The following is a 9,220-nucleotide window of genomic DNA, read 5'->3' on the forward strand; positions in this document are numbered from 1 at the left end:
GTAGGCAGGCTCTGGTTATGGGGGTAGACGCTCGAGGATTTCCAAGGGGACTCCTGAGGCTCGATCCCGCCTTTGCGTATGTCGAGCCTCCTTCCTCATGACCTTTGTCACGGGCGGAGTACCTCACTCTGGCCCCCAACAAACAATATTAATGAATGATAATCTTAATTATGGTGTTACTTTCATTTTAGAAAAACAATATATGGAATGAGTGTTACCTACATAAGAAGGAAATAATTTCTCACTAACATTCAATTCACAAAAATTAAAGAACTTTCTGATCCTCTTCCTTTACATTGAGGCTTTCCGGGATTTTTATGGTTGTGTTTTGTTTTGTGTACAATTTATCTAGTGGATATCAGACTATAAACATTCCTAACTTAACCTACAAAATAACAGGAACAGAAAACTAAAAAAGGGAGAGCAAGCATGTAAAACATAGAGGAGGCCACTGTTAACTAGAAGACTCAATAAATATAAAAATAAGAGAGTCCATAGAAGAAATTTGAACTGTGGCCCACCCAGCCCCAAGCCCAGCCCCACCACCAGCCCCACTCTCACACCCAGACCCTTGCATGCATACAAACAAACACACACACAAACATACACAGACACACCCCTCCACCAAGACAGGTCAAGAATCAGAAACCGCAGGTAAGGGAGACTGAGAAAGAGGTAGAGAGAGAAAGCAAAAGGACCACAGAGGCTTCCCAATTCCCAGCCTCCACACCCTACCACCTCCATTCTGGGTATCCATTCGGCCCCCAGTGGGCCCAACCACACCCTCGCCCACCAACACACTCACACACACACTCTCACACACCCTCTGGCCTGGGGGCGGGGGCTACGTCTTGCCTTAAGTAGCCAAGCCAAAGGGGACCTTTGAGACCTAGGCTGTGAAGAAGTCTTGGGGACCCCACGTGTGACTGCCAGCCCCAGGGTACTGCGTCCAGCCGGGCCCGGCCCAAAGCTGACGCCCCGCTCCCTTGGGGAAGCTGCTTCTTCCGCAAGGCCTCTCTCTGAGGTGTGTCACGGTCTGTGCCAGTGTGTCTGTCTCGGATAGGATGCCATCCTCTCACCCGTGTCTGTCTCCCGTTTTCCGTCTCTCTGTCAGTAGTTCTGTGTCTCCCTCTCTCTGTCTCTGCCTCCCTGTGTGTGTGTGTGCATGTGCGTGTGTGTGAGCACGCACGTGTCTGTCTGTCTGCCTGTATCTCCCTCTTGCCTTCTTCCAAGCTGTCTCTGAACCTTTGTCTCTTTCTGCCTCTGTGTCTCCTGACACCCGGCCTCCTGTCCCTTCCTCTGGTCCTGGCCTCTCACAGGTGCTATGGCTCTGGCTTTGGCTGACAAGCTTGCGCCGGCCGGCTGTCTCACTTCGCGTGGGTGCATGCGAGTGTCTGTGTGTCTGTCTGTGTGCCTGCTTGTCGCTCCTCTGCTCTCTAAGGAAGGTCCTGTGCTTGGTGGGCAGCGTAGGGGCAAGGGGCGCCTAGATAGGGTGAAGGGGCGGGGCTGACGCGCTCAGGTCGACTGACTTGCTGGTGGCTCCCAGTGGGTTTGGGCACCGGGCAGGATGGGCACTCAGGGCCCCAGGTTCAGAGACAGACTCGAAGAGGGCGAGAAGGAGATGCAGACAGACAGACAGGCACGCGCACACACACACACAGGGAGGCAGAGACAGCGAGAGGGAGACACAGATTGACTGACAGACGGAAAACTGGGGACAGACACGGGTGAGAGGATGGCATCCGATCTGAGACAGACACACTGGCACAGACCGTGACACACCTCAGAGAGGGGCCGTGCGGAAGAAGCAGCTTCCCCAAGGGAGGGGGGCATCAGCTTTGGGCCGGGCCCGGCTGGACTCAGTACCCTGGGGCTGGCAGTCACCCGTGGGGTCCCCAAGACTTCTTCGCAGCTTAGGTCTCAAAGGTCCCCTTTGGCTTGGCTACTTAAGGCAAGACGTAGCCCCCGCCCCCAGGCCAGAGGGTGTGTGAGAGTGTGTGTGTGAGTGTGTTGGTGGGCGAGGGTGTGGTCGGGCCGACTGGGGGCCAGGTGGATACCCAGAACGGAGGTGGGAGGGTGTGGAGGCGGGGGATTGGGGAGCCTGTGTGGTCTTCTTGCTGTCTCTCTCTACCTCTGTCTCAGTTACTTGTAGTTTGCATTGGAGAAATATGTTTCAATGAATGTTAAATCCCAGTTTGTTAATGGAGGCCTGTATCTACTCTGATTCATTTCCGGGTTAATTCTTTGCTGTTATGGGATTGTAATGTAAAATATAATTGAATCTTGGAGAGCACCCTAAATTTGTTTCTGAAGCTTATCTCAGTATCAATCTTTGGAGAAAAATCAGATGCTTGATGACATGCAATCCAAACTGGAAAAAGACATAATTAGGGACTGTCTCCAACCTGGATGTAAGGACCTTTTTATTAGGTACTCTTAACTAGCTCATGCACAGTAAAATAATTTCCCCTTCCAAGGGCTGCTACACTGGTCTAGTCTATAGAGAGGACTGTTGACCTGAACTTACCTTAAAAGGACGCTTAAACAGAGGAAACTGCACTAACACCAGGAGGAGAAGAAGATGACAGAGCTAGACAGCTTGCCCACGGTTCTGGACTTGATTCTTTGATCATTTATTATGTTTTCCTGACTTCTTTGACCTTTACATATGAATCAAATATTTTTCTATTATAAGCATGATCCTATGCTAGTTTTAAAAATCAACCCAATTGTTTTCAAGCCAATTACCTATGTCTAGTTTTGGGTTACCTTGGTGAATTTCTCTATTCCAAGGCTCTAATTGGTTGGCCCTGAGAATGTTTAAAAATTATAGTCATATTCAGGTCACTATTGATATTACTAAATGGGATCCCCTCACCTGGCCAATTAATAATGCCTTCTCTGATCCTGGCCATAAATTCGAGTTTTCTTCTATTACTGAAGCTCAATCAGAACAACAAGCAAAGTTTCAAAAAAGGATAAAAATCTTTCACAATTATATTTATATAGGAAACACTAGGCTATGGTAATTTAGGTTTAAAGTCTCCTCTATGTTGGAAACAATTAAATCATACTAAGGATAATCCTAGTGTTTAGTAACACTAGGAAACTATGCTATGTACCTTATAGACAGTGTCAATATGTCAATTGCCTGGAAGATAAGGATTCGTATAGAATAGACTAAGTCAGACGACCTGGGATATCTTGGCTACATCTAATGAAAGCTCTTAGCTTAAGTCTTATTTATGACTTTACTCATACTGCTGGCTATGTTATTTGTATTTTGCCTATTTTACTAAATTACTGTTTCTTATACTGCCAAGTGTGTGACTGAGTCTCTGATAAAATAAAATATAGTTTCATATGAGATCGATGATGGTAACAGTGTAACTAGATATGTGAAGAAGCAACAAGAAGGAATGTTTTCCTAGACCAAGAGGCTAGTAAGACAGGTGGCCCAGAGAATTTTGAATACTGTTTTATGGCCTAGTCCAGTAACAACATGACTGAGCAACTTCATTTTCACTTTTCACTTTCCTGCATTGGAGAAGGAAATGGCAGCCCACTCCAGTGTTCTTGCCTGGAGAATCCCAGGGATGGGGGAGCCTGGTGGGCTGCTGTCTCTGGGGTCGCACAGAGTCGGACATGACTGAAGTGACTTCGCAGCAGCAGCCAGTAACAGCACATTGAGTGACCAGTCAGCAAAATCTTTGCCAGATGTGAAAATGAACATTCTCAGCACCATTGGACAAAATAGTCATGAAATGCCCCCCAGAATCACGGACAAGCTTATGACCATGAACGGGCTCTGCCAACTAGAAACTGGCACTTGCCATCTACCTCTACAAAGATTAAATCATGGCCACTGCAGCTGTTGACCTTCAACATCCCTGAAAGAAGTTCAGGGTGGATATCAGAAATGAAGCCCTCTGTGTTCTGGGAAAAACTGGCAGAACAGGCCTTCAGATAGATATTTTCAGGAGAAAATTTTATGAGTCTCAATCCTCGCATCTTCTCATATGTAGAAGACACCAGATTATTAAGTGTAATATCTGCTTTGGCTATTAAGGAGAATATTACAATTAAAAGAGAAAATAAAGTAGCTATGGTTTCAGACATCCAAGGAAATAACTAGGTGACCCTATGGGTGTAATTTCAGACTAGTCCTTGTATTGCTAAAAACTTAAGCTTTCTGAGTTATGTAAGACTTGGATACCACTGGACATTCTCAAAACAATGTCTGCTGGAAGCTAGTAACAGCAACCTTACTTTTTATTAAACTAGGCAATTGGCTACCTGGCTACCAGTCTCCCCAAAGTGCCAGGTCCAGACTGAGTTTCCAGCCTATTCTTATGAAAAGAAATGAGATTTCTTTTGTCTATCAAAATTCCATCTGTCACTCCTCTGGCTACTTCTAGTTAGGTCTGATACACCAAAATGGAAGACCAAGGGATTGAGATTTTAATCATACAAGACTCAGATCTAGGACTTGAAATTGAGGAATACTTCCGATTCAGTGTCTAGTCTCCAAACTAAGACTGCCCTATGCCCCATTTTGACAGGAAGTTATCAGAGTCATAGTTCCCCAGTTCCATAAATTAAAACTGAGCAGGACCCTGAGGGGCTCTGGAGTACAGATCCTTTCTGTGTTCCCTGTTTCTTGTTTTAGGGTATAGCCTTCATTCAGCCTCCTTGACTTCCCTTGAGTCCCAAAGGACAGATTCAAACAGTTACTGATCAGAGAATGGAGGCAATACAGAAACAGAGGAGGAACAATCAAATGGTGGTACAGCCTTGGGACAGGGTCCTGGTTCCTACTCAAGAAATACGTATAACAATGTGTTTGAGTTCTTCTGCAGGACTGGGGTCCCCACTCAGGTGGAGGATGATAACTTCAGGCTGTGCTCAAGATTCCTGGACCACCACCCTGTTGCCTCACCACCAACCAATAAAAGAAATTCACATTCCCTGCAGCCCTCACCCAAAATGTTGCCTTATGTTTCTGGGGCCTGGTGATGACCATCCTATTAGGCCTCCTGTTTTGCCCTGTGTATTTCATCTCTGACAGGGGCCAACAGTTTCAGGCTAAATTGCTATTCCTACAAGGGTAAATGCTGGTTTCAGGCACAGAATACTTTGACTTAGATCAGGTAGAGAGAGACTTCTGTTCTGCTAGGCAGGCCCACATGTTGCAGGAAAGGGGACTCCTTCCAGGGCCCAAAACTGGGCTCTTGTCTAACACTCGGAAATGAATTGTCCGAGGAGACACATGTGCTGACAAAGCAAGAGATTTTATTGGGAAAGGGCACCCAGGTGGAGAGCAGTAGGGTAAGGGAACCCAGGGGAACTGCTATGCCGCGTGGCTGGAAGTCTCGGGTTTTATGGTGATGGGATTAGTTCACGGGTGGTCTTTGGCCAATCACTCTAATTCAGAGTCTTTCCTAGTGGTGCACACATTGCTCAGCCAAGATGGATGCTAGTGAGAAGAATTCTGGGAAGTGGACAGACACACAGTGTCTCCTTTTGACCTTTCCCAAACTCTTCCAGTTGGTGGTGGCTTATTAGTTCCATATTCCTTATCAGGATGTCCTGTCATAAAACAACTCATGCAAATGGTTACTATGGTGCCTGGCTAGGGTGGGCGGTTTCAGTCAGTATGCTTCCCCTAACTCCCCACTGAGAGACTTCATACTCAAGATACTTCTTGGGAATTGGGGTAGAGGTCTCTTTCTTCTGTAAATTATTCCTGCTGTGCATGGGCATAGGCCTGCCTAGCACAGCAGAAGTCTCTCTCTCCCAGATAAGTCAAGATATTTTTTGCTTGAAACCAGCATTCACCCTTGTGATAACAGCAATTTAGTTTGAAACTGTTGGCCCCTCTCAGAGATGAAATAGACAGGAGCCAAACAGGAGACCTAACAGGATGGTCATCTCCGGTCCCCAGAAACAGAAGGCAACATTTGGGGTGAGGGTTGCAGGTTTTGTGACCCTTTTTGATTGGTCGGTGGTGAGGCAACAGAGCTGTGCTCCAGGAATCTTGTCTTCAGTCTGAAGTTACCATCCTCCACCTGGGTGGGGGCTCCAGTTCTGTAGCAGAACTCAAAGACATTGTTATGCATATTTCTTTGAGTAGGAACCAGGACTCTGTCTGGAGGCTGTACCAACCTTTGATTGTTTCTCCTGTTTCTGTATCCCCTCCCTTTCCTGATTAGCAATTATTTGAATCCACCCTTTGGAACTCAGGGAAGGTCAAGCAGGCTGAATGAAGCCTATATCCTACAGAGAAGAAATGGAGAACACAGAACAGATCTCTACTCCAGAGCCCCACAGAGTTCTACTCAGTTTTAATTTAGGGAACTACGCAGGTATGACTGTGATAACTTCCTGTGAAAATGGAGCATAGGACTGCCTCAGCTTGGAGTATAGACACTGAATTGAAAGTATTTCTGAGTTCCAAGTTCTAGATCTGAATCTTGTATGATTAAAATCTCAATCCCTTGGTCTGCCATTTTGGTGTAATAGACCCAATTAGAAGTAGTTGGAGGAGTGATAACTGGAATTTAGTAGACAAAATAAATCTCATTTCTTTTTAGAAGAATAGGCCTGAAACCCAGTCTGGACCTGGCACTTCAGGGAGACTTGTAGCTGGGTAGCCAGTTGTCTAGTTTTATAAAAAGTAAGGTTGCAGTTACTAGCTTCCAGCAAACATTGTTTTGAGAATGGTGGCATCCAAGCCTGACATGATTCAGGAAACTCAAGTGTTTAGCAATACAAGGTCTAATCTGAAAGTACACCCATAGCATCACCTAGTTATTTCCCAGGATATCTGAACCACAGCTACTCTATTTTGACTTTTAATTGTAAACTTTTCCTTAATAGCCAAAGCAGATTTCACCATTAATGACGTCAGTGTTTCTCTAGGTATGAGAAGATGCAAGAATTAGGACTCATAAAATCTTCTCTTGAAAAGATTTAACTATCTGAAGGCCTGTTCTGCCAGTTTTTCCCAGAGCACAGAGTGCCTTATTCCTGATTTTCACCCTGAACACCTTTTGGGGCGTTGAAAGTCAGCAGTTGCAGTGGCCATGATTTAATCTTTGTAGATGTAGATGGCAAGTGTCAGTTTTCAGTTGGCAGAGCCCCTTTTTGCTCATAAACTTGACCATGACTTTGAGGGGGGCATTTTATCACCATTTTATCCCATGGTGCTGAGAATGTCCATTCTCAGGTTTGGCAAAAATTTTGTTGACAGGCCACTCAATGTGCTATTACTGGACTAGGCCATAAAATAGTATCCAAAATTCTCTGGACCACCTGTCTTACTAGCCTCTTGGTCCGGGAAAATATTCCCTCTTGTTGCTTCTTCCCATATCTAGAGTTACACCATTACCATCATCGCTCTCATATGGGACTATATATTATTCTATTAGAGCCCTCACACACACATTTGACGGTGTAAGAAACAATAATTTTGTCAAACAGGTGAAATACAAATAACATAGCCAGCAGTATTAGTAAAGTCACAAGTAAGACTTAAGTTAAGAGCTTCCATTAGATGTAGCCCAATATATCTCAGGTCATCTGACTTAGTCTGCTCTGTAGAATCTTTATCTTCCAAGGAAACTATATTTTGGCACTGTCTATAAGGCACATAGCCCCGTTTTCTAGTGTTACTAGACTGATTGTCCTTAGTATGATTTAATTGTTTTCAACACAGAGGAGATTTTAAACGTAAATTACCATAGCCTGGTGTTATCTATATAATTCCATCCCATAACTGTGGGAGATTTTTTCCTCCTTTGCTGAAACTTTTCTTGTTGCTCTGACTGAGCTTGAGTAATAGAAAAAAGCTCAAATTTATGGCCAGAGTCAGAGCAGGCATTATTTATTGGCCCATTATTTATTGGCCCGGTGAGGGGATCCCATCTAGTAATATCACAGTAACCTGAATATGACTATAATTTTTTTTTTTAAGTAAATTTTCTCAGGGCCAACCAGTTAGAGTCTTGTAGTAGAGAAATTTAACAAGGTAACCCAGAACTAGACACAGGTAATTGGCCACAAACCCAACAACTGAATTGATTTCTAAAACTAGCATAGAATCAGGCCCATCATAGAAAAGCATTTGATTTATATGCAAAGGTCTAAGAAGTCAAGAAAACATAGATGATCATACAAATCAGGTCCAGAATCTTGGGCAAGCTGTCTACCTCCGATGTTGTCGTCTTCTCATCCTGGTGTAGTGTAGTTTCTCCTGCTTAAGCATCATTTTTGGGTGCGATCAGCTCAGCTGTCTTCTCTATAGACCAATCCAGTGTAGGGGCCTTTGGAAGTGGGAATTAATCTAAGAGTTAATTTCCCTTCAGTTTCATTGTGCATGAGCTAGTTAAGAGTACCTGGTAAAAAAAAGTCCTTCCATCCAGGTTGGAGATAGTCCCTTAAATTATGTCTTTTTCCAGTCCTGGTTGCAGGTCATGAGGCATCTGATCTTCATCCAAAGATAGATTACTGAGATAAGCTTCAGAAACAAACTCAGGATGTTCTTTAAGAATTCAATTAAATTTTACATTAATATCAAATAACAGCAAAGAACTATCTAAGAGATGAGTCTTACTAGATGCAGACCTCCATTAACAAACTGAGATTTAACATTTTTTGAAATATCTTTTTCTCGCTAAAGTTACCCTCATTTTTATTAAATATAACCAAATTAAGGCTAGTTTGTTTGCAAGATAGGTCTGTTCTAATTTTGGTCTGATGATTTATATAAGCATAATTGATTATATAATTTTCATTTTGCTGAAACATTTATAGAGTCTCAGACTGAACTTTTAAAATAAAACAGGGCTGGGAAACTCACACCAAAGGCTTATCACAGATTTTGCCTAACAAATCTAGGTGAATTCTTCCCTTTTTAAGGTCTCAAAAATGTCTTGAGATTTTTGTACCCAGGAGATAAACTTCCTAACTCATTTGATAAACTTACTGGAAACCTAAGAATTTCCAATTTTTGGAGGAGTCAGATAGAAAACACAATTGTTTTGTTTATAAGGTTTAATTTTACCAAAGTATTGTCATAATTAGTTTGAGAGGAAGTTTTTCCCTACTTCCTGAAAATCCATAATTTTTCAGATAGAAACCATAAAAGTTATAAGCATATTCACTGGTTCATTCAGTCCTTTTGTTAACTTTGGTGAAGTCATCAGGTTTTCCATTAGAA

The sequence above is a fragment of the Bison bison genome, unplaced genomic scaffold (assembly GCF_000754665.1).
Source record: "Bison bison bison isolate TAMUID 2011002044 unplaced genomic scaffold, Bison_UMD1.0 scf7180017863017, whole genome shotgun sequence".
Taxonomy (NCBI): Eukaryota; Metazoa; Chordata; class Mammalia; order Artiodactyla; family Bovidae; genus Bison; species Bison bison.